Below are 24,354 nucleotides of genomic sequence, written 5' to 3'. Positions count from 1 at the left end.
TTATAGAAAGGAAGGACATTGGAAACTTAAAGGTAAGAATCAATTAAAATTGGGGAAAGAGGCTAAAAATAGCAAATATGGCTTCTTTGGTACCTTCAAAATAAAGAGAAAGAAAATACCTCTCTATGATCTGTTCAATAAAGATAACTAGGAAAGAAAAGGTAAAAAAGGTAGAAAAGGAAAGCAAAGAAAAAACAAGACAGAACTGTTCAAAACTATTCTGGTTCAGCGTTCCCCAGCAAGAGGGAATGTTTTCTACTGGGAAATTGTAAACAGTCGGATGGAGGAACAAACTGAAAAGTTACCAAAAAAAGTGAAACGGCTATTTATGTTCAATGACTTTAAATTTTAAGATGAACTTCATCTTTGTGTATTGAATGGCCTTTTTGATGTACTGGCCAAACCTTTATGACCTTTGAAAAATCTGCAGAAAGATAAGAGGGCGATACAACTGGAGGAAAGCAAATATCCCTATCTTCAAAAAGGGGGGAAGAAGATTCAGCAATCCTCCTCAGCTGGATATGAACACATGGGAAGATTCTAAAACAGGTCATACACTGATGGATCTTATGAGCACTTTGAAAATAATTTAGCCAAAAGCAGCACTTACAGGTTTCTGCCACAATTTTTTGATTGAAGTTTTCTTACCCCCCCCCCCGTTTCCCTGAAAATAAGCCCTCCCCCCAAAATAAGACCTCCTGAAAATATTACAACGCAGCAGCAGCCATGAAGTGACCAAGCTTCCTGCCTCCTGAACCTCAAAAATAATAAGACCTCCCTAAAAATAAGGCTGTGCTTATTTTGGAGGTCAAAAGAAAATAATACCCTGTCTTATTTTGGGGGAAACATGGTAGTATAATGAGAATGCTGTGGACACATCTTGGTTTCATCTAACACCATGAGATGGGATAGCATTATAACTAATGAGGAGCAAAGCAGGATTAATAATAGTACTGAAAGAATAAATTTTTGTTTTTAACTTTGTTGTACATCACCCAGTGTCACTTGACTGTGAGATGGAGGGCTATATAAACATGACAAATAAATAAATAAAATCAACTGAATGATGATATTAATAGAGAGACATGAAGTTCATTCCAGAGTCTTGAATTGAACATTTTTATTTTTGATTTGAATGAAGAAGAAATATTTGTCAAACTTGTAGATAACACAATATTGGGTGATTAGTTATGATCCTTACAAACAGAAATAAAATTGAAAACAACGTTGAACAGTTAGGCAAATGGGCTGAAATATCAATATGTAATACAACAATGAAATGCACAGTTGTGCTCTTAGGAAACAACCATTTAATGTGAACATGGGATATTTGGGTTGGCAAAAATACTTGTGAAAATGATCTTGGAATAGTAATTAATTTCACACTGAACATGTGTCAGCAGTGATGTGGCTGCAAAACAAGCAAAAACTATTTTAGACTCCATTAACTACAATTTCTAAAACACAAGCAACAATTACTCCATTTTATTATGCGTTGTTCATATTTTATCTTGAACAATAGGTTCTGTTCCGGGCATTACAATTTAAGAATTCAGAAAAGCAGAGCTAGGACAAAAAGAGAAGGACAGCAAGGATGAGCAAGGGATTAGAAACAAGTTTTAGGAAGAGAGATGAAAGGATCTGAAAAGTGTTTAGTCTTGAGAAGACCAAGACAGCATTCTTCCAAAAGGTCACCTTGAAAAACTTAAAGATCTATCTTCTCTGAAGGCAGGAATCAAAATACAGATCTCGTTGACTTACAATGATTGTTCATCAGCTCAGAGCCTCCCTCTCTGCTAGAAGCACCATATATTCTAAATAACAACTGCAACAGGGAGAGCAGAAATTGCGTGGTCACCTCACTTAATGACCACAACATCATATTATCATAATTCTGGGCTCAGCTGTGGTCATAAGTCAAGGACTACTTATAAAGTGCGTAAGTGCATACTATAAAAAAGATAGATTTCACTTACGTATATTGGCAAAAGCTCCCAAACAATGAGAACATTTTAACTACAGCAAAGAAGGCTCTTCTCCTGGATCCCGCCAATCAGAGATCTTCAACAGCCTCCTCTGGTTCAGCACTAGCAGGGCAGGCTTTTCTTAGCAGGATGACCAGGTTCATCAGGTTGTCTGGACCAAAGACTATGGAGTGCTTTAAAGGTCATAACCGACACCTTAAACTGCATCCAGAAGCAAACTGGCAGCCAGTGCTGCTTGCAAAGCAATAGTGTAATATGGGTCATTCTAAGTCTAAGCCCCCACCCCCCCAAACACTGCTTATGCTGATACTTTGTACCAGCTGAAACTTCCCAAAGCATTTCAAGGGTAGCCCAGGTAAAGCACACTGCCATAATCCAGACAAGAGATGACTTGGGGAAGAGTGACCAAGTGCAGGGAGTCCTGATCAAGGAAAGGCCGCGTGTGGTGCATAAACCAAAGTTGTGCAAAGGCTCTCCTAGTCACGACTGCCACTTGGTCTTCAAGCAGTAGCCTGGAGTCCAGAGAACCCCTAAGTTGCAAACTGGGTCTGAATGAGGTAGTGCAACCCCATCCAGAACTAAAGATGTCAAAGACCCAGATCGCGATGTTCCATGCAGCCAAAGCTACTCAGTCCTGCTAGGGTTTAGTGGTAGTCCACTGTCCCCATCCAGGTTCCTACAGCCTCCAGACCTCCTGAAAGAGTAGCGACAGCATCACTTAGTCACCAGACATGAAGATGTAAAATTGAATATCATCAGCATATTAATAATATTTCAACCCATAGTGATGAATGATTTCATCCAGTGGCTTCATGTAGATCAACGGTGTCAAATTCATGGCCCGCGGACTGGATCCGGTCCATGATGTTGTCAGATCTGGCCCGTAGGGTCATCCTAAAAAATGTAAGGAGCCAGCCTGCATTCACTTTGGCCTGGTTTACTCCCATCACTACCACGTCGCTTCAGCCTGGTCTACCCAATGCAAAGAGGAAACATGCCGGCAGTTTGGGGAGTGGCATCAAGCTGGCATATGCCCACCCAGCTCACCACATCACCCAGTCAGCCATGCCTAGTGAATGGCATCAAGCTGGCCATGCCCACCCAGTAGGCCACATCTGCTCAGCCATCCGAGGTCAACCACAGCCCTTATGTGGCCCTCAATGAAATTGAGTTCGACACCCCTAATGTAGATATTAAAGAGCGGAGAGAATACCAAGCCCTATGATGCCCTGTTAGAGAGCATGACTCTCTATCAACATTGATTGAGCATTTGCATCTAATTTCCATTCAACACCACTTCATAATACCTTGGTAAGACCACACTTGGAATACTGTATCCAGTTTTTGATGTTTGGATGTTAGAAAGATCACACTCTAGAAAGAGTGCAGAGAAGAGCAACAAAGATGATTAGGCGACTGGAGGCTAAAACATAAAAAACAGTTGCTGGAATTGGGTATGTCTAGTTTAGTGAAAGGAAGGACTAGGGGTGACATGATAGCAGTGTCCCAATATTTGAGGGACTTCCATAAAGAAGAGGAGGTCAACTCTATTCTCCAAAGCACCAGAAGGCAGGACAAGAAGCAATAGATGGAAACTAATCAAGGAGAGAACCTAGAAATAAGGAGAAATTCCCTGATAGTTACAACAATTAATCAGTGGAACAACTTGTCTCCAGGACACTGGAGTTTTTAAACAAGAGATTAGACAACAATTTTTCTGGTACAGAGCCGTGATGGCGAACCTATAGCACGAGCAGCCATTTTTGAGGGCATGCGAGGCGTTGCCCTCTTAATGGGGGGGGAGTGTGCATGCACGGGGGGATGGCATTGCATTATGGGTATGGCATGCATAAGCCCTCCCCCAACGATCCCCGTTTTTGGCATGCCTTGACAAAAATGTTTGCCATCACTGGTATAGAACTTCCTGCCTGAACAGGGGGATGGACTAGAAGACTTCCAAGATCCCTCCCAACTCCATCATTCTGTTACTCTGTTTAGTGATCAATTGAGGTTACAATGGCACTGAAAAAAGTGACTTGTGACTATTTTTCACACTTATGACCACTGTAGCATCCCCATAGTCACATGGCTTACATTTGGATGCTTGACAACCGGTTCATATTTATGACCACTGCAGTATCCCAAGGTCCTGTGATCCCTTTTTGCGACCTTCTGACAAGCAAAGTCATTGGGGAAGCCAGATTCACTTAACAACCAACTAATTTAACAACTATAGTGATTCACTTAACAAATGTGGCAAGAAAAGTCGTAAAATGGGACAAAACTCACTTGGCAAATTTCTTACTTAGCAACATAAATTCAGGGCTCAATGGTGGTCTTACGTCAAGGACTATCTGTATCTCTGTTTTCAACATCACACCAAATTACAATTGTGATGTACTCCAAACAAAATCTTTCTAGTCAATGGGTAGGAAACCAGCATAGTTTGAAGCATACTTAACCATCAAAGTTCTTAACCAAAAGCTTCACTCAAGTCTGTAATGCAATTATAAACTATACTGCATCTAAATTAAATCTTTGATTTTTTTTAAAAAAAAATCTTTTTTCTTCTCTGAATTATGCTTTTATAGTTGCACAGAAATGCTCTGATATTTTATAGCACAACCTAAGTCATTCAAAAACAAATCTTGAGTTTATTACCAAATTGTTGCACTTCCAATATCAACATGTTGGTGAGTAATGAAAACACAAATATTTACCCTACACTGAATGTATTTTTAAATCGTTGGGCTTATAAATTGGCATGGGAGATATTGATTGATTTCATGCACTGCTTAACTGTGATTTATTGAATAAGTAATAATTGATTAGATTTGTTCAGCACACTACCCCACAGACAATGGTTAAGTAATGTAAACCTCTAAGCTTTGTGTTTGCACACCACAGTTAGTTAAAACCAAGCAAGTTTCATATTGGTATGTCTAGTTTAATGAAAAGAAGGACTAGGGGTGACATGATAGCAGTGTTCTGATATCTCAGGGGTTTCCACAAAAAAGAGGGAGTCAAGCTATTCTCCAAAGCACCTGAGGGCAGGACAAGAAGCAATGGATGGAAACTAATCAAGAGGAGAAGCAATTTGGAACTAAGGAGAAATTTCCTGACAGTTAGAACAATTAACAAGTGGAAAGACTTTTCTCCAGAAGTTGTGAATTCTCCAACAGTGGAAGTTTTAAAAAAGATATTCAACAACCATTTGTCTGAAATGGTGTAGGGTTTCCTGCCTAAGCAGGGTTGGACTAGAAGACCTCCAAGGTCCCTTCCAATTTTGTTATTCTATTCTATTCTATTCTATTCTATTCTATTCTATTCTATTCTATTCTATATGATTTAATGTGATTAAAGAATTCTGCTATTGAAAATTAATATTCAGAAGCCTTCTAAAAGTATAGTTTGAAGGACAATGGAGAGAGGTACAGTTTCAGTCTGTAATAAGAATAAGAGCTGAGTTGCTGGTTGAGATTCATCTGACCAATCAATGGTGGTCACCCTAGGTGACACTTCGTCTAAGAATCTCATGGCACTCCATGAAACCTAACAAAGCTCATAACTAACAGGGCAGGACTCTAAAACGTTAAAGAGCATCTGTTAAACACAGATCAGTGTACCACAACAGTCATGGTGGCACAATGGTTAAAATGTAGTACAGGTAGTCCTTGACTTACAATATTTCATTTAGTGACCATTGTTCTGACCTAGGCTTCCCCAGCAGCAGAAAGCCGAGTCCTCATCCCGATAAACCCCTTTTATTTAATTTACAGTGAATTCCTCTCCAGCAAAGTCCCAGCCCACAGTCTTTAAAGATAGTTCACAATTTATCAGGCTTGGAGAATGGTCAGGTCCATATCTTTCAGACCCCACAATACTTGGCAAGAATGCAGCAATGAACTAATTGTCCCCTGCAAACACCCTTCCTCTTTTGCTCCTCTTTTATTCCCTATGGGAGGGGCCATTCACCGTCCACATGTGTCCTTATTTCCAAGTCAACCCTTGTTCCTTAGCTGTTCCCTTCGTCTGGCAACTCTGTGCATGCGCACACTGGGAACAGGCTCCACCTGTTCTTCTGCCTCACTGATCTCTGACTCCGAAGGCAACTGATAACTGTCAGACGGCCCTGGCCACATCTCTGCCTCTGACGCAGAGCCATCATCAGAGCCTTCCCCAGACTCTAAGACTGGCCCATGTTCCTCCCCAATCTCCTCACTGTCTGAATCTGCTGCCAGCTCTGCTGGCCGCTGGCAGGCCACAACAACCATTCAAACTTACAATGGCATTGCAAAATATGACTTATGACCGTTTTTCAATGTTATGATATTTCCAGCATCCCCTTAATCATGTAATCAAAATTCAGATGCCTGGCAATTGGTTCGTACATTTATGGAGGTGTCCCAAGGTCATCTAATCAACTTTTGTGACCCTCTGACAAACATAGTCAATGGGGAAGCCAGATTCACTTAACAACCTGGTTACGAAGTTATCAACTGCAACGATTCACTTAACAACTTTGCAAGAAAGATGGTAACATGGGGCAAAGAAATGTCCCACTTAACAACAGAAATTTGGGTCTCCATTGTGGTTGTAAGTCAAGGATTACCTATACAGCAGGCTAATTCTGCCAACTCGAGTTGAGTCTCATCAGGCTCAAGGTTGACAGCCTTCCATCCTTCCAAGTGGGTTAAATTTAGGACCCTGATTGCTGGGGGAAATATGCTGACTTTATAAATCGCTTAGAGAGGATTGTACAGCACTGTGAAGCGGTGTATAAGTCTAAATGCCATTACATATTGCTATCTGTAGGTCTCAAACTGGCCAGTGGTCTGATCCCAATAAAACAGTGGTTTTAAGGAACGGTGATCTGCAAAGAGATTTACATTTGTCAACCAAGCAGTACTGCAAGCTATTTCGGCTGACTGCAGTTGGGCAGTTTGATTCTCACCAGGCTCAAGGTTGTTGACTCAGCCTCTATCCTTCCAAGCGGGTTAAATGAGGACACAGATTGTTGGGGGCAATATGCTGGGTCTACAAACCGCTTAGCGGGGGGCTGTAAAACACTGTGAAGCGGCATATAAGTCTAAGTGCTATTGCTATTGCTATTGGGGCTGAGTGCTGAATACATCCAACCAATTCCCACCCACCCCCATCACATTCATCCCCCTTTAGATTCTGAATCTGAAGCTTCAGGAAGACCTAGCATTATTTTGCCCCTGAACAGAATATCTATCTATATCTTATCTATGGGGGAAGAGATCTCAGCTGCCTTATTTTCTCCACGGAAGGTGTAGAGAAGCTGCATCATTCTAGTCCCAGGTAAGGAGCCCACCCGGATCTCCCGTGACCCAACCGGAGGGCAGGAGGCCTCTTCTGCGGGTGGCCGCCACTGCGGCAGCCTTTCTCCAAACCCGCCAAGCTTCCTCCTCCTCCTCCTCCTCCTCCCCCCCAACCAAAAAAAAGAGCACCTCTTCGCCTCTCTCCAGCAACCGCACGGCGCCCCACTGTCAAGGGAAGCAGCCGCCTCCCCCGTCAAGCAGCCAGCGTCGCATCCTTATCTTTGCGGGAAGGGAAGCGGGGGGGGGGGGGGGGAGGCGGCAAGACGAACGAAGAAGCGGACCCACCAACCCCAAAGCCCGAAAGCCCTCAGACGGCAACCTACCCGCCTGCTTTGCCCTTCATGGCGTTAAAGGGACCAGGATGCTTATTTGGTGATGTCTTCGCCGGGAGAACATTTGGCATTATTTGGGGTTGGGTTTTTTTTTTTAAATAAAAAAAGCCAGTCTCCCGAAGCGTCAGCAACCCGAGAGAGGGCGTGACCCACGCGGGGCGGCGGAGAAAGGCGACGGGGGCGAGCTTGGTAGCAGGTTTCTTCCCCGCTGGCTGGCCGCAGCCTTGCGGTCGCCCGGCAACCGCGCTTCCCTGCGAGCATCTACCGGCGGGAGCGCGAGAGGACAGGCGCGGGCGGCGCCTCCTGCCACGAGCGGGCGCGGGGCTGGGTGCCGGCGGCCTGGCTGTCGTCCGCCTCACCTTGGGGTCGGGCTACCTTGGGGCTCGTGCCCGACCTCCCCGCAGGAGCGAGCGAGCGAGAGGCGGAAGGAAGCCCTGCCGCCTGGGAATGGAGGTCTCGGCGTCCTGGCTTTGGCAAATGCCGCAGCCGGAGGAAGTGCTGCGCAGGGCTCCGTTCGGGAAGTGGAGAGAGTGGATTGGGGGGCTTCGGTGAGGCAGGGAATCTGTGGCCTACTCGCTGGGGCCGAGCTGCGGAACTGGGAGTGGCAGGCCAATTGCAAATCGTAGGCCACCGGATTCACCACTCCTGCCTTGAAAGGAAAGCCAGTTACTTTCCTCTGTCTGTCTACCTATCCTATCCTATCCTATCCTATCCTATCCATCCATCCATCCTTCTTTCTTTCTTTCTTTCTTTCTTTCTTTCTTTCTTTCTTTCTTTCTTTCTTTCTTTCTTTCTATATCTATCTTTTTATATCTATCATCTCTGTCTATCTGTGTATATCTAGCTATCTAGTATCATCTATATGTCTAATTTATCTAATCTACCTGTATATATCTCTATCATCTTTCTTTTAAATATCTGTCAGTCATTCTGTCTGTCTATGTTTCTATATCTATCTATCTATCTATCTATCTATCTATCTATCTATCTATCTATCTATCTATCATCTATCTATCTATCATCTTTTTCTGTCTAATTTATCTATCTAATGTACCTATTTCTCTCCTAGAGTGAGAGAGGGAGACACTCTCTGCCTGCCTGCCTGCCTGCCTGCCTGCCTGCCTGCCTGCCTGCCTGCCTGCCTGCCTGCCTGCCTGCCTGCCTGCCTGCCTGCCTGCCTGCCTGCCTGCCTGCCTGCCTGCCTGCCTGCCTGCCTGCCTATCTATCTATCTATCTATCTATCTATCTATCTATCTATCTATCTATCTATCTATCTATCTATCTATCTTATTTATCCATCCATTCATCCATCCTACTGAGAGAGAAATGGAGAGAGAGAGAGAGAGAGAGATTTATCATAAAATAAAAGATAAAAGACAAAACAGATAATCAAACAAAACAAAACAAAAACATACAACAAAAAGAAAAATCGGTATACAGAAAAGGAGAAAAACATAATCCAAATATCAAATAACATTTAACATATAACATCCATCGCAGCTGAACGCTGAAACCCGAACCCCAGTAATTTCTCACACATAAAAGAAGAAAAAAGAACAGTCAAAAATCAGACTAATCTTCAAATCCTTCTGTTAACCATCAGTTATTGCATTTGATGTGTAGAAGGTCCACAAATGGTTTCCCATCTCATAAAACTGTCTAGTCCATTATCTCTAGTCAAAGCAGTTAATTTTGCCTTCTCTGCTAAATCAATCAAAGGCGGGTTATTTTCCTGATTGAAAAATGTGATATCCACCATAGGGAGGGTGTGCAAAGAGTCACAGTGCCTGTGAAAAATGGGCAGGGCTTTAACTCTGATTGGGAGCCCCTGCCCGACTCCCTTGTCAACTGTATTTGGAGCCCTACAGTTGCTGGACATCTGTTTCAAAGTCCCTGTGGGCTGCATTACCCATGGAGGGAGGGAGGGAGAAGGGAAAGGAGAGGAAGAGGGAAAGGGGGAGAGAGGGGAGAAAGGGGTAGAGAGGGAGAGGGGAAAGGGAGAGGGAGGGAGAGGGGAAAGAGGGAGAGGAGGGAGGGAGGGAGAAGGGAAAGAGGGAGAGGTGGAAGGGAAGGAGAGGGGAAAGGGGGAGAAAGGAAGGAGGAAAAAGGAGAGAGAGAAGAGGAGAAAGGGAAACAGAGACTGCAAAAGGTAGGAGCAATTGCCTTTCCCTGGTAATGGGTTAAGGAAACTGAGCATTTTAGCCATGCTCTAGTCTTTCGCATGCTATTGTCTCAGCATGATTACTACTTTCACAAGTATAATACCATAAAGACAAGTATAACTCCCTATAGAAGGAGAGTGTAAGCAAGTAAGAGATAGTGGCAAAACATTTGTTCTCAACTACACCAGGATGGAAAGTGGCAGATGGGGAAATGTTTCTATCTCTTGCTCAAGAGGAGAGCTTTACTCAGTCACCTGGCAACTTATTTGCAGCTCCATGCCTCCCGGCATCTACTCAAATCCATCTTTCTATTAGGAAACATTCTATCCAGGAAAATGGTTGCGGTTAAAAATGGTTGCTGTTGATAGTTGTTGATGCTTTCCCACCTTTACTTGTAAAATAGTTGTTTTGTCTCTAGAAATTGATGGGATATAGTCAGCAATGGGTTCTCTGCCTGGTTGCTGGGTGGGTGTGGCCATGGTGGGTGTGGCCTAGTTGGCCTCCTGCACCATGGGTGGGAGGGCTTTTTGCCTTCCCCAGGCTCCAGAGACTTTCCTCGAGCCTCTGGGAGGCAAAAACTGCTTCCCCGGGCGCCAGAGGCCCTCCAGAGGGTGGAAATGGGCCCATTTCCGGCCTTCTGGAACTTCCGAGAGGCCCATTTCCCCCCCTCCCTGAGCCTCTGCACAGACCATGCACTTACTTCACATCCAAAACGGGCCACTTGGAAACTCCTGGGAGAGGTGGGGCAGGGTGGGCAGGGCCAGCCAGGGGTGGGATTTGAAGGTTCTCAGAACTGGCCATACCGTTAGCTATAGGTTCTCCCAAACCGGGGCAAACCCATAGCAGCCCACCCCTGGATATAGTACAGTAGGGCAGAGTAAGAAAAAGAACAAGGGAATGTGGATCAACAGCTGGTAAAGCTGTTTACCAGCTGTTTACCTAACAATTTAACTCTGTTCTTTCAAAATCTATTTTTCCCCCTGTACTTCTCAAAAATTTAAAACAAGCCCAGTTCAGAGAAGACATTAGGCTGAGGAAATGCAGGGAGTGATTGTATCTTAGTGGTCTATCAATTGGTCTCGTTATTTGAGAATTAATTTCCCTACTCAAATGTAGCTGAAATCTATCTTTCAATGTTTAAGTCAGTGATTCCATGTCTTGGCCTATAGGAGAAGACATGCCCTCTTGATTGAGAAGAGATGGCATTGAATAGGAGTAGAATACAGGTAAACCTCGACTTATAGCAGCTCATTTAGTGACTGTTTCAAATTTACAATGGCACTGAAAAATATGACTTATGGCTGTTTTTCAAAGTTACAACCTTTGCAGTATCCCCACAATTATGTGATCATAATTCAGATGCTTGGCATATTTATGACCCCTGCAGTCTCCCAGGGTCATATGATCACTTTTTGTGAATTTCTGACAAGCAAAGTCAATGGGGAAGCCAGATTCACTTAACAACCATGTTAGTAAGTTATCGACTGCAGTGATTCACTTAACAACTGGCAGGAAAGGTCATAAAATGAGGCAAAACTGACTTAACAAATGTCTCATTTAACAATATAATTTTTGGGCTTAATTGTGTCTGTAAGTCAAGGACTACCTGTACTGTAGTTCAGTGTCTTCTTTGTTGGCTACTAGCATTTTGTCATCTTCACTGAGCTTCTGGTAAGCTAATTCATTTATCTTCCTTTATTTTTCATATAGGTGGCTCAGTGGCTAAGATGCTGAGCTTGTCGATCAGAAAGGTTGGCAGTTTGAATCCTAGCACCGCGTAACGGAGTGAGCTCCCATTATTTGTCTCCGCTTCTGCCGACCTAGCAGTTTGAAAGCATGTAAAAATGCAAGTAGAACAATAGGGACCAACTGGTGGGAAGACAACAGTGTTCCATGCACCTTCGGCCTTTAGGCATGCTGGCCACATGACCATGGAGACGTCTTCGGACAGCGCTGGCTCTTCGGCTTTGAAACGGAGATGAGCACTGCCCCCTAGAGTTGAGAATCCTAACCCTAAACTTTACCTTTACCTGTTTTTCATTTAACTGAAGAAACCTTTTAGTATCTTCACCACTTTCAGTTCATTCTGGAGTATAACCTTGTTTTGAGATATATCCAATTCTGGCTTCCATCTGGATATATTATGGTGCCTTGTCAACTTTTGTTTTCAAGTGTTCATGAACGATCTGTGCCACTATGCTTTATTTTGCTTTTTTCCCTCCACCAGAATTGTTTTGTTGTTATTAGTAAATTATTTTAGGAACTCTTGATCATATTGAAATGCTATTCCTTTAGGTAGTAATGGAATGCTATCCTTCATTAGAACTGTTCAACACTTAGGAAGTATTTCAGAAAAGGAGCTTTTGCAACAATGTTTGTAAATTGGTACCAAGATCAACTATTTTACGCTGCATGTCACCCATCAGTCATGGGTGACAAATGGGTGACCTGTGACAAATCTTCAAGTCTCTTATGAGTTGAAATGTAATTTCTCACTGCTTCAGTCCTTGACTTTCTCCTTAAGCGTGATTCAAGGTTGCATGTTGTGCAAATATAGGCCAGATGGTTTTCAGGCAGGACTGTAAACCTGCCTTAAGATAAGTAAATCTATTCATATGCATTTCTTTCTTGAAACATAGCCTTTTATTTCTCTTGCTCAGGTGCTGGGTAAACCGCATATTAATTTAGAGCAGTGGTTCTCACCTAGGCAACTTGACAATGTATGAAGCAGGCTGGCTGGCTGGCTAGGGAATACTGAAGTTGCTAAGTTTGAGAAACAATGATTTAGAGAAAAAAATTGTTTGGGATTGTTGGAAGAAAAATCCAGTTCCAGTTCCAAGCTGGGAATAAAATGGAGGCTGATTGGAAAGAAAGATTCTGCGTATAGATGAACAGAACCAATACACACAGAGTGTGCAGTTCTGGAACAGCTGATAAAATGGAGTTGAGGGTGGATGGGGTTTTTTATACCTTCTTGATTCCTATGGGGTCATGTGGGGGTCAGGGCTGGCTCTATAGGCAAAAGGGAAATGCAAACCCTAGTGTGTTTGCCTGAGCTAATCTTACCAACCTTTGGCTTGCCTAATTGTGTTGCTTATCTGGAGTTTCTGTCTGACCCAGTCTTTCTGAATGGATTACCAAATCTGCATTTCTAAAAGCTGGCCTCCTCAGTTTCTGCTTGGAGCAAGGTGATTGGAGCTGGTTTCTGCCTCTCTTAAGATTTTCCCCCATTTCTTCTTTAGGGGAAATATTATATCGTGCCTTTTTAATGTTCCTCAAAATATTTCATTGTCTAGGAGGGTGGGTGGGTGCTGACTTTCCACAGCACCTTGAACCTTGTTTCCAATCTGCTTTTTATTCTTCTTCTTCATTTGCTTACAGGAGAACACTTCCATTATAATGAGTAGGATCAGCCCTTCACAATTAAGCCCATAGTGCAGTGATGGCGAGCCATTTTTCCCTTGGGTGCCAAAAGCGTGCACCCACTCTCGTAATTGAATCCCCCTGGTGTTGATCCCACCTGTGCATGTGCGTGTGGACCCTCCCCCTGCTGCCTCCCCCATACATCTGTGCATGGCTTTCTTGGGGTCTGGGGAGGGTGAAAATGGCCTCCCCTGCTCCCCATGTCCCCCGGAGGCCGGAAACAGCATGTTTCCCAACTTATGGTGGGCCCTTTTTTTTGCCCTTCCCAGGCTCCAGCGGCTTTCTTGGAGCCTGGGGTGGGCACAAATGGCCTTCCCTGCCCCCCCAGAGGCCCTCTGGAGGCTGGAAACAGCCCATTTCCCTTCTGGTGGGCCTTTTAGGTCCATTTTTTGCCATCCACAGGCTCCAGAGGCTTTCATGAATCCTGGGGAGCACAAAAATGGCCTCCCCCACTCTCCTGAAGTCCGAAAATCGGCTGGCCAGCACTCACATGCATGGTGAAGCTGACATAGGGCAATGCCTCTCATGCCCTCAGATATGGCTCTGCGTACCACCTGTGGCGCACTTGCCATAGGTTCACCATCACGGCCATAGTGCCTCAAACACAACTTTTATTATCATTTCTTTTATTTATTTAAGTGAACTATGTTGCCAAGTTCCTGTTAATCTGATCTTCTTGCCTGCCCGATTTCTATTGAAATTAGTAGATCAGAAATAATTTAAAATCCTCTCCTGGTTCTTTTTGACAATATCCTTATTTAAATACTGTAAATATGCAAAATTGATATGCTGTGTGTATATTTTCCTATTTTTGCCTCATGTGTTTTTATTAGTCTTGATAATAAATTCTGAACATATATTCAATTCATAGCAATCCTCCCAGATGTATGGATGTACATAATTTTTCATATGAAAAAAATCATATGAACATTCATGATCTATGGTTATTAGGAGTATGCAGTGAGCCAGATTCAAAGAGAAAAAGATGATTTGGAATGCATGGGGGCATTTCACCTTATACCTGCTAGCTATTGTTTAAAGGTTCCTCGGCTCATGTGGTGCTAAGAAAAAATAAATTTGATTCAAAGTAGTGATGACCAGTGTTAAGGTCTCCCTTCCCTTATTTTTTTTTGCCCTTTGAATCTAAATTGCTCCACAGTCCTAGTGGAAATTAGATGAAAAAGGGGTGCCCTGTTATTAGACACACAATAATCTTTGTCTATGATTTGGTAAGATAAACAGGTTTTTTGGAAAACGGAAAAGGTTAAATCTCCAACCAATTATGATTTTACAACTAGATTAAGTTTTTACATTTTAGTTGTTAGTGATTGTGTTTCAAGAGCCCTGGAAATATTACTTGGAAATATGTATTTTTGACAGGTAGACATCAGGGGTGAGTTCTGGCAGTCACTATTGCCAGTTTGCTTGTGGCTGCGCCACATCCATGTGTTTGATGTGCACACATGCACATGCACATGCACAGTGCAATAAAAATTGTGCAGGCACAGAAACAAAAACCAAGATGGCTCCTCCTAGGGCGCCACCCGGAGATCTGGTTTGGGGGCGTGGCAGGCCTGGGTCACTGCCGGTTTCAGCGACCCAGGCTGCCAAACCACTACTGGTTTGGCCAAACAGGTCCGAACGGGTAGGAACCCTCCCGTTGTAGACATAACAATAAAAATACAAATGGCTCAGCAGGAAAAAGAAACTGTAACATTGCAAATGATTATGTTTGAAATTCAAAATCTATTAGTTGTGACAGAGAGAATTGAAAAGAGATTGGAGAATATGGAATACAAAACAGAAAAATCTGATGGAAAAACCGAGGAGGTTTACCAAATGAAGAAAGTGGAGGACAGAGTTTAAAAGATGGAAGAAAAAAATGAGCAAAGAGATAAGAAAACTGTGGATACTGACAACAAAGTGAGCGTGGTTGGTAGTGGCAAGAGCGGAATATGGAAAGGGGAGATAGATGGATTGGAACTCTACCCCAGACTTCAAAGCACAGAAGAAGAAAAGAGAGAAAAATTGATGGAGATAAGGAGAAAATCTTGATAGAAGCACTAGTGATAACCAAAGATAAGCTGATGGAAAGAACAGATATTGGGTTTCAAGCTTTTGTGAAATACGAAAGGAACAACATGTTGCCAAGAGAAGTTAATACAAGATTTATTAAGAAAGTAACTAGAACATTAACGCTACAAATGGCAAGAGATATAAGACCGTACTATTACTGAAAAGATACAGGTCGATGCAATGAAAATGTATAATAAAAATTAAGCTAAACTTAGTTTACTAGTAGTATGTATAAAATGAAGTGACAATAGCTATAGTTAAATAATGATTAATAATAATAACAAAACATATAGATATATTAGTTTGATAATATGAAATTTTATATAAACAACATGGAAATTATGAGAGGAGGTTTAAAAGCTTTATCTGGAGTATGTTATAAAGATGTATTGTGATTAGATGATTTTAGAATGATTTAATGGAATGTTATCATATAATCCTAGATTTTGAATATTATATATAAAAGGATGTAAAAACAATTATAATCAAATTAAGGTTGAGATATAATAATTGTGATATACATGAATATAGATGAATTTAAAATATGTGATTTGATATGAAAATCAGGTGGTGAATATGGAAGAGATGCATGGAAATACTGTAACCAACTGACCCACTTTCTACAATTTGTAATGGAAGATGTTTTTTTTTATTTTTATGTTTGTTTGACCTTGTTCAAAAACAAATAAAAATTGTTTTTAAAAAAATACACAAAAATACTTTTCACTCCTTTCCACATTCCTAGAAATATGTTGCTGGCCTTAATCATTACAAGGTATACATAATTACAATAAAAATAATCCAAGAAACCACTGGAATTGAGTAGCCAATAAATTGAAATTATTTTTTTAAGAGTTAGATTTTGCTTTTCTTTTAAATTGAAACATTAAAATAGATTAGAGTTCAAAGTAGAAAACAATAATATGCATCAATACATCAGTGACAAAGACATAGAATTCAAAATAGGAATCAACACGCTTATTACAATTCAAAACACGTGACAGTAAAATCCAGCAAGTGTAATACTATATGCAGATTAAATTTCAAAGAAGGTGATAACCATTTTTCTGTTTTGATCAGGGACTGGAATCCATAAGTATTAGATAGGCATGACTGAACAATATGTTTGCTTAATGTTGGAATATCCCTGAATCAAACAAATCATGTAATACATACCACACCGTGCCAGAATTTGTTTAACCATGGTTCGCTGAATTAATGAAAATCGTAGAAACTCAAGTAAAAAAAATTAATTATGAAACATAGTGGAAGGCATTTTCAGACCTTCCCCATTAAATAATATACAATGGATACAAAATTGTGGTTTTGTATTGGTTATTTATTAATGAAGTTTAGATTTCTATCGATGGGTGTTTTATGGGACTAAAATAAATCTAGGCAGTTATTTCCTTCTTCTGCTCTTTTATATGAAAATATTGAGTTCCTGACACGTTTTATGTAAGGGCATCCTAACAGTTGATTCCCAGTGGCTTTTTTCTTTATAGCCTGATTATGTTATCATGAAACAGGCTGTGAAATAAGCACATTGAAGAGGGATGGCAGGTGTTGCCCAAACTGAGAATATTCTTGTAGCTTCCTTATAAGTCTCCAGTCATCTGTGTCAAATGAAATTTGTTACAAGATTATAAAGCAATAAAATCTATGTGTCGGAGATGATTTTTGTTTGGTTCCTGCCCTCAGTAGGGATTGGAATTTATGACCACAAGACTTCTTCCAACTCTATGATTTTATCAGTGGGGAAGCTTCCAGGATATATGGATGCAATACAGATGAGCCAATAAAATGTATTTGGGAGTCTTGTTTCCAAGCCCATGTCCGAGTAAAGAAAATTATTTCTTGTGCCCAAAAGATATAATTAAAACTAAAAGCATTTCATTTACTACTAACAAGAATTCTAATAAGACCATGGGCAGGAATCAACGTTTTAAAAGAAAGTTCACTTGAGTTCATGAATGACTGTATCGAGAAATATTTTAAACTTTATGGGGAGTGTTCAGTTTTTCTGAGTCATAAATGTAAGACATATCTAGTGTTTTCTCATCCATCATATTATCTGCCATTGGACAGCTGTAACTTAAAAAAATGGAACATTTTAACAACCTGTTTGAAGCTCAAGACACTGCAGTTTTATCACTGCTTTGATTGATTAGACTTCCATTATTTTGGCATGTCCATAAATAAGTGGTATGGTGCTGAAAAATCCAAAGTGAGTTTACATGTGCAACTTTGTTCAAATTATGGAAGCAAAGAGATAAATTTGCAGAACACAGCTAGTGCTTACAAGATTGGGGGTTGCATCTGAGTAGCTATATCTCCAGTGTCTTTCGTCTGGAGAGACTGTGGAAATAATAAACAAGTGAAACAGATGAGAGATAAAAATGAAAGTAGGCAAGCTTGCCTGTTGTTTGCCTGTGATTCAATTAGGTCAGTGGTCCCCAACCTTTTGGACACCAGGGACTCGTTCTGTGAAGAAAGGTTTTTCCGCGGACTGTGGGGGTATGCATTTGCATGCTGCCTGCATCCTGTGGATGGGGCTTTGCTTATTTGCCTGGTTACTGGCATGTCGCAGACCGTTGCCGGTTAACAGACTGGGGATTGGGGACCCCTGATTTAGACGCGTGTGTATGAGTGTATGGAGCCATTGTTATAACAGAGATCTGATATGTGCGGATGAAATAAGATAAAAACTGAAAGGCATATAATTGCAGATCATGAGTCTATCAGGATTTGAGCAAATCACCATATTTTTGGAGTATAAGACGCACCTTTTACCTTCAAAAAAGAGGCTGAAAATCTGGGTGCGTCTTATACATTGAATTCAGCATTTTTTGCCCCCAAAAACCTTCATCAAAATGGCTGTGCATAGCTTTTAAGGGGCTTTCATGGTGCTCCTGGGAGCTGGGGAGGGCAGAAATGAGCAAAAAATGGGCCATTTTTTGCTCAATTCCCCCCCCAGCCCCCAGAGCACTCTATAAGCCTCCTAAAAGCTATCCATGCCTCTTTTTGGTGCAAAAAAATGGACCAATTTTCACAAAAAATGGGCCACCTTTTGCTCGTTTTTGCCCCCCGTACCCCCCAGGAGCACTCTACAAGCCTCCTAAAAGATATTCATGCCCTTTTTTTTAAAGAAATGGACCAATTTTTGTGAAAAACAGGCTGTTTTGGGGAGGTTTGCAGAGAGCAAAAACTTTTTTTTTATTTGCCTCTTCAAAACCTTGGTGCATCTTATACTCTGGTGCATCTTATACTCTGAAAAATACGGTAAGCATGTTGGCCCTCTTCACTTCAATATTTCTTCTCCAGTTTTTTTTTAAAAAATCAGGAGTTATGGAGGAACAGACAGTCTTGGCACATACTAACCTATAGATTTTTATATTACTATTTATAGGATTTGTTATCCTTTCCCACAATAACATGGAGTTTATTTCCAAGCAATTGTCTTTTAGCATGAGAGCCGCACAACCAAACCTCATTATATTCTGGTAGTGCTAGTGGACTTATGAAGTGTCTGTGGAGAAACAATTTTAAATCATCTCACCTGGAAATCTGTACAGCTCTCACTCTTTGGATTTTCTACAGATTGCTGTTCTGCAGAACTTGGCTGTTCTCCAAGACCTAGGACTAGGATGGTGGTTTGATCCTCTTTGGTTTCTGATTTTATTTTTAGGTTAGCTACATTCAGTTTCTTTGATATTAGTTATTTTATTTTTAATGTTTAAATTGTAAGCCACCCACACTATGGAGTCAGGGAGGCTTGAAACTGAATAGTGTGCCTTTAACATTATCAAACATCAATATCTGTCTTCCTAGGTCCTTGGGAAGGACTCTATAGATGGATAAAAATGCCAAATCTAGTCTGAACATCTGGCTGACTGTGCAAGAGCTATAATGATAATATACAGCCAGATATTGCAACGGAGTTTGGACTGGACAAATGTGTCATCCTTATCATCAACAAGGGAAAAATACTGACAAATGAAGGAATCAAGATGCTGTTATGACCCAGGTTGCCTAGGAAAATGCAAGCTTCAATAAAGTCCTTTATTGGTCTGCTATCCCAAGAGAAAGGGCCCTACAATGGCTGGGAAAATTCCACCCCAAACATTCCCAAAAGCAGCCACCTGCATTCAGTGCAACACAATCCCACAAACTAAAGCCAAGAGTCGCCAGAGCTGATTCATAAGGCAAGGAGGGCATCCATAGTCCCAAAACAAGGTGAAAAGTCCAAAAGGCAAGATCTGTGAATCATTAACAAGATTCAAGGTCCACAAGCAAGGTCAGAGTCCATGGACAGAAACATGGTCTCAAGCAGAGTTTACAAAGGTTGGGGAAGTGCATGCCAAAGCAAAAAATTGTTTCTTACTAAGACACCCTACCCCCTTCCTCTATTAAATCAGATCAAGCCAGATGTTCTTGTGAGAAGGGGTGGGGTGGCTTCCTCACCAGCAGCCTCACAGACCACTTTTGAGCTTCTTATCCAACTGTCTGCTTGAGCAGGAGACACTACACCCCGGGTGTCAAACGGCATCACGGCGTCATATGTTGTATCAGAACTTTTTTACCCTTTGCTAAACCGGGCATGGGCATGGCCAGTTTGAAAGTCCTGCCCTATACCATTTCAGACAAATGGCTTTCCAGTCGCTTCTTAAAAGGCTCAAACTTCTGAAGGCAAGCCATTCCGTTGGTTAATTGTTCTCACCATTAGGAAATTTCTCAGTTTTAGGTTGCTTCTCTCCTTATTTAGCGTCCATCCATTTTTTTTCTTCTCTTGCCTTTTAGTGCTTTGAAAAATAGGTTGACCCCCCTCTTCTTTGTGGCAACCCCTCAAATACTGAATCATTGCTATCATGTCTCCCCTAGTCCTTCTATTCACTGGTTCACCAACAAATGCACAATAGACATATGCGCGCCTACAAAACCGTGATGGACAAATGAGCGCCGTTGAAATCGCTAATTGATTTTTGACAATAGCGCGCCGACAAATGCGCACCGACAAATGTGCGATGACATTTAAATGGTGTGCGGTCACATTGAACTAATTTGTTAATCAAACAGTAACAGTAATTTTTTCGATTTTATTGTGCTTGTCATCGTGCTTTTGTCATCGCGATTTTGACGTCGTGAATTTGTCGGCGCAATTTTGATGTTGCGTTTTAATCACCGCTATTTTGTTGGCGCGCATATGTCTATCGCGCAATTGTCGGGTCACGCTATTCACTAGACTAGACATATCCAATTCTTGCAATGCTTCTTCACATGTTTTAATCTCCAGTCCCCTAAGTATGTTTATCATTTTTTTCTGCACTCTTCCCAGAATCTCAATATCCTTTTTATATTTTGGTGATCAAAACTGGATGCATTTGGTTAAATAGGACCCTTTGTTCAAGTCTGTTGAGATCTATATGGATCTTGAGCCTCTCTTCTGGAGCACTGGCTATTCCTGCCCACTTAGTGTCATCTGCAAATTTGGTGAGTTACCCTCCTATTCTCTCATTTAGATCATTTATGAAGATATTGAACAGTACTGGGCCTAAAATGGAATCATGGGGTACTAACTGCTTATTTGCCTCTAGGTGGATATAGTTCTGTTAAGGATTACATGTTGAATACAGTTTGTAACCTAGTTACAAATCTATCTGGTGGTGGTGCTGTCTATCCCACATTTTTCTAACTTACCCACAAATAGCTTGTTGTCTACTTTGTCAAATGCTTTATTGAAATCTAAGTATACTACGCCCACAGCATTTCACTTGGCCACTAGTTTAGTCACTTTGTCAACGAATGAAATATGATTGGTTGCTTTGATCTGTTTTTGACAAACCCATGTTGGTTTCTGATTATAACTTTGTTTGCTTCTAGGTGTATGCAAATTTGTTTGAATATCTTTTCCAGGATCACCCCAGGCTGATTGGTCTGTAGTTTCCTTGGTCTGGTTCCCCCCCAATACCTTTTTTTAAAATATGGGAACCACATCAGCTCTTTTCCAGTACTCAGGTAATTCTACAGTGCTCCAAGTACTTCACAAGTTATGGTACAGTGATTGCAAGATCACATCTGCCAGTTCTTTCAGAACTCTGGGATGAAACCCTCCCCTCTCCCCTCAATACCATCAAGGCAATTAACACCTGAACAATTACAGACATTAGATACATATCTGTAACAATGGACTAAAGCAAAATTAAAAGCCCTGAATAGGAAGACCAAAAAATAATGAATCACGACATTCACCCCCTGCAGCAACTTTGACAGACTGTATATACCAAGGAACATTGGTAGGTGTGGAATGTTGCAAGTACATCAAACAGTTGAAGAAGAAAAAAGGATGTTGGAAGAATATCTGAAGGACAGGGAAGAAGACGCACTGAAGCATTAAACCATGAAGGCTTACTGAATACCCAAGAGATTATGCTGGCCTAGAAGAAAGATCAAATGAAGAATAGAAAAGAGACATAGCAAGGTAAAATATTACATGGCTGGTGCATTTTTAAAAAGGAGAGATAACAAGAAGTCCTGGCAATGACGAAGAGCAGGAAAATCGAAGAAAGAGACAGAGGGACTAATTCTGACTGCACAAGACCAAGCCTTTAGAACAAATGCATATACTGTAAAGTCAAAATTGAGGAGAAGCAACAGATAGCAAATGCTGTTTCGGGGGACACTCCCCCCCAAAAAAAACCCAGTGAGCCATCTAGTTAGCTACTGCAAGAAGACTGCACAGACTGACTACAAACAATGGCATGACAAAACAGCAGTGACATGCAGTCAGGGGATGCAGGGGAGGCAGGGCCTCACCACTGTCATTATGAAAAGAAAAGAAAATTAAAAGAAAAAAGGCTGAGGTAGTTGCTGCCAGAGTCACAGTGGATGACTCTGCTTAGTGCTTAACTGTTTAAAAAAAGTCCCCTCTGCAGGAGGAGACGAGAGAACCACGTGCCTCATTTAGTCTATCTTTATGATCACTTGAGCAGAGTTAAGCAAGGGTTAAAAGGTGAAAAATTCCTTATGTAGATGAGGCACGTGGTTCTCTCGCCTTCTCCTGTAGAGGGCTCTTTTTTTTAGAGGCTTTTTTAAAACAATTAAGCAGAGTCATCCATTGGAGGCTTTGGCAGCAGCTAATCCAGCCTGACCAGCAGCTCTGGCCTTTTTCTTTTTACATTTTTTACATTTTCATCATAGCAGACAAGAGAAGAGTTGAAATCCTCTGTGAAACAGCTGGAAAAGGTATGTGGTTCGGAGGGAGGGGGGAGGAATTCAAAATTATTGTAATTTGTAAGTAATTGTAATTTGTAATATTATAAATAATTTGTGTGTGTGTGTGTGTGTTTTACCCGCCTCTGCTGGCGCGCGGGCTGGCACTTTATTTTTTATTTTTTAAAGCCATGCCGCCGTGCCCACCATAGAGCGGGACACGTCCTGCTCTATGGCCGGCGCGGCACTGGGACTTTAAAGCCATGCCGCCACACCCACCATAAAGCAGGATGCATCCCACTCTATGGCTGGCACAGCACCAGGACTTTAAAGCCATGCCGCTGCGCTGGGACTTTAAAGCCATGCCGCCGCACCAGCCATAGAGTGGGACGCGTCCTGCTCTATGGCCGGCGCTGCACCGGGCCTTTAAAGCCATGCCATGCCACTCTATGGCAGAAAGCTGCGTCGGGTCTTTGGCGTGGCTTTCCGAAAGACCTGCTGTAGCCCCGGCGCTGGCAGACATAGGGCGGCAGACATAGGTACCAAGAGTAACAGGTCCCTTGACTAAACATCTTAAAACATCTGGAGTACCACTTGAACACCATTGGCATTGAAAAAATCTCCCATTAGTCAATTGCAAAACACAACTTGGAACAGGTTACATGCTACAATGATACCTTTAACGGAAGGTATATGCATTAATGTCATCAAACAGCAACTGCCTATCCCAGGTCCTTGGGTAGGAATCTATAAGTTGATAAAAATGCCAATTTGTCTGAATATGTGGCTGTGCATCAACCATAATGGTAATAATAAATTTAATTCATTGTTAATTTACTTAATAATAGAACAATAGCATGCATTGGCTGATAATTTAAAAGACAGCCAAGAACAAGCATTGATACAAGTTAAAAAATTGGAACAGAAAACAAAATACGAATATTAAAAAAATGTAATAAATACATGAACGATGTACTGGCAAGGAAATGGTTTAAATGGTCAACGTCAGACCTGCCCCAACGTAGACATTTAGGAAAGAAGAAAATGGCAGACTATAGTTCAGCTTCCTCTCTCATTTTTTTCTTGGACTCTGCATAAGAAGAGAGGCTGTGATTCTACCATTGAAATGCCACCTTGCCTTTTTTTCTTTGAGCCTCCAAAAGAAGTACCTGCCTAAGCTGATATTTCAGGGCTTCACATCTATGCATCAGCAAATAAATGCAGAGAGCACCCACTGCTTGATAGGTTCTTTCCCTGTCAAAAAGATAAGTGCTTGGGGCAGGGGAGGGGATATCTAATTATGAACACAGGAAATACATGTTTGTAGATCTGTGTTCTGTGTCTTTTGCCTACATGCTGTCAAATGCAGTGAGAAGCCTAGTTTTGCTCTTGTGTGATGTTTGAAAACTGATTACATCTCTTACATTGAGCAGATGCTTGGACACTGCAGTTGTTGTCAGCTTGACATCCTGAAGGTCAGCAGGAACAGCTTCTAATGTGCTGCTTCTGCTGGCTAAGAGGGAGGGGAAGCACCAAGTCACTTTCTCTTTTTCCGTCTCCGCGGAAGAATTTGAAGCATTCACCTGTGCTTTTAACACTGAGTATGGCTAGATTTCCATGCCAAACCTACCAAAGGATATATTTCTCCCAATCTTTTTTACCATCACTATCACACAACCCACGATTCATCAAAGAACACTTCTGGGGAAAAAGGTGTCTTAAGGTGTCTGGCTTTCAGAATCAGAAGTGTTTGCTCAAAACCATAAACAGGATGCTTTATTATGTCAAAATAAGCCATCTGGCTGTACAACTGTTTCTAATT

At 41.6% G+C, this 24,354-nt stretch overlaps 1 protein-coding gene across 2 annotated transcripts in view; it reads right to left on the bottom strand.

Moving 5' to 3' along the window:
* Positions 1 to 7,755, bottom strand: part of NALCN (sodium leak channel, non-selective) — a 237,133-nt gene extending 229,378 nt beyond the window's left edge. For both annotated transcript variants that reach the window (XM_087726865.1, XM_087726866.1), the window contains exon 1: positions 7,654 to 7,755. The gene's annotated coding sequence lies outside the window, so the exon portion shown is untranslated. The remainder of the gene's footprint in view (positions 1 to 7,653) is intronic.
* Positions 7,756 to 24,354: the final 16,599 nt, after the last annotated feature.

This window comes from Thamnophis sirtalis, unplaced genomic scaffold, assembly GCF_051295495.1.
Source record: "Thamnophis sirtalis isolate CommonGarterSnake01/CBP01778 unplaced genomic scaffold, rThaSir2_p1.2 scaffold_12, whole genome shotgun sequence".
In the NCBI taxonomy this organism is placed as follows: Eukaryota; Metazoa; Chordata; class Lepidosauria; order Squamata; family Natricidae; genus Thamnophis; species Thamnophis sirtalis.
This window is presented reverse-complemented; position numbering and strand designations above follow the sequence as displayed.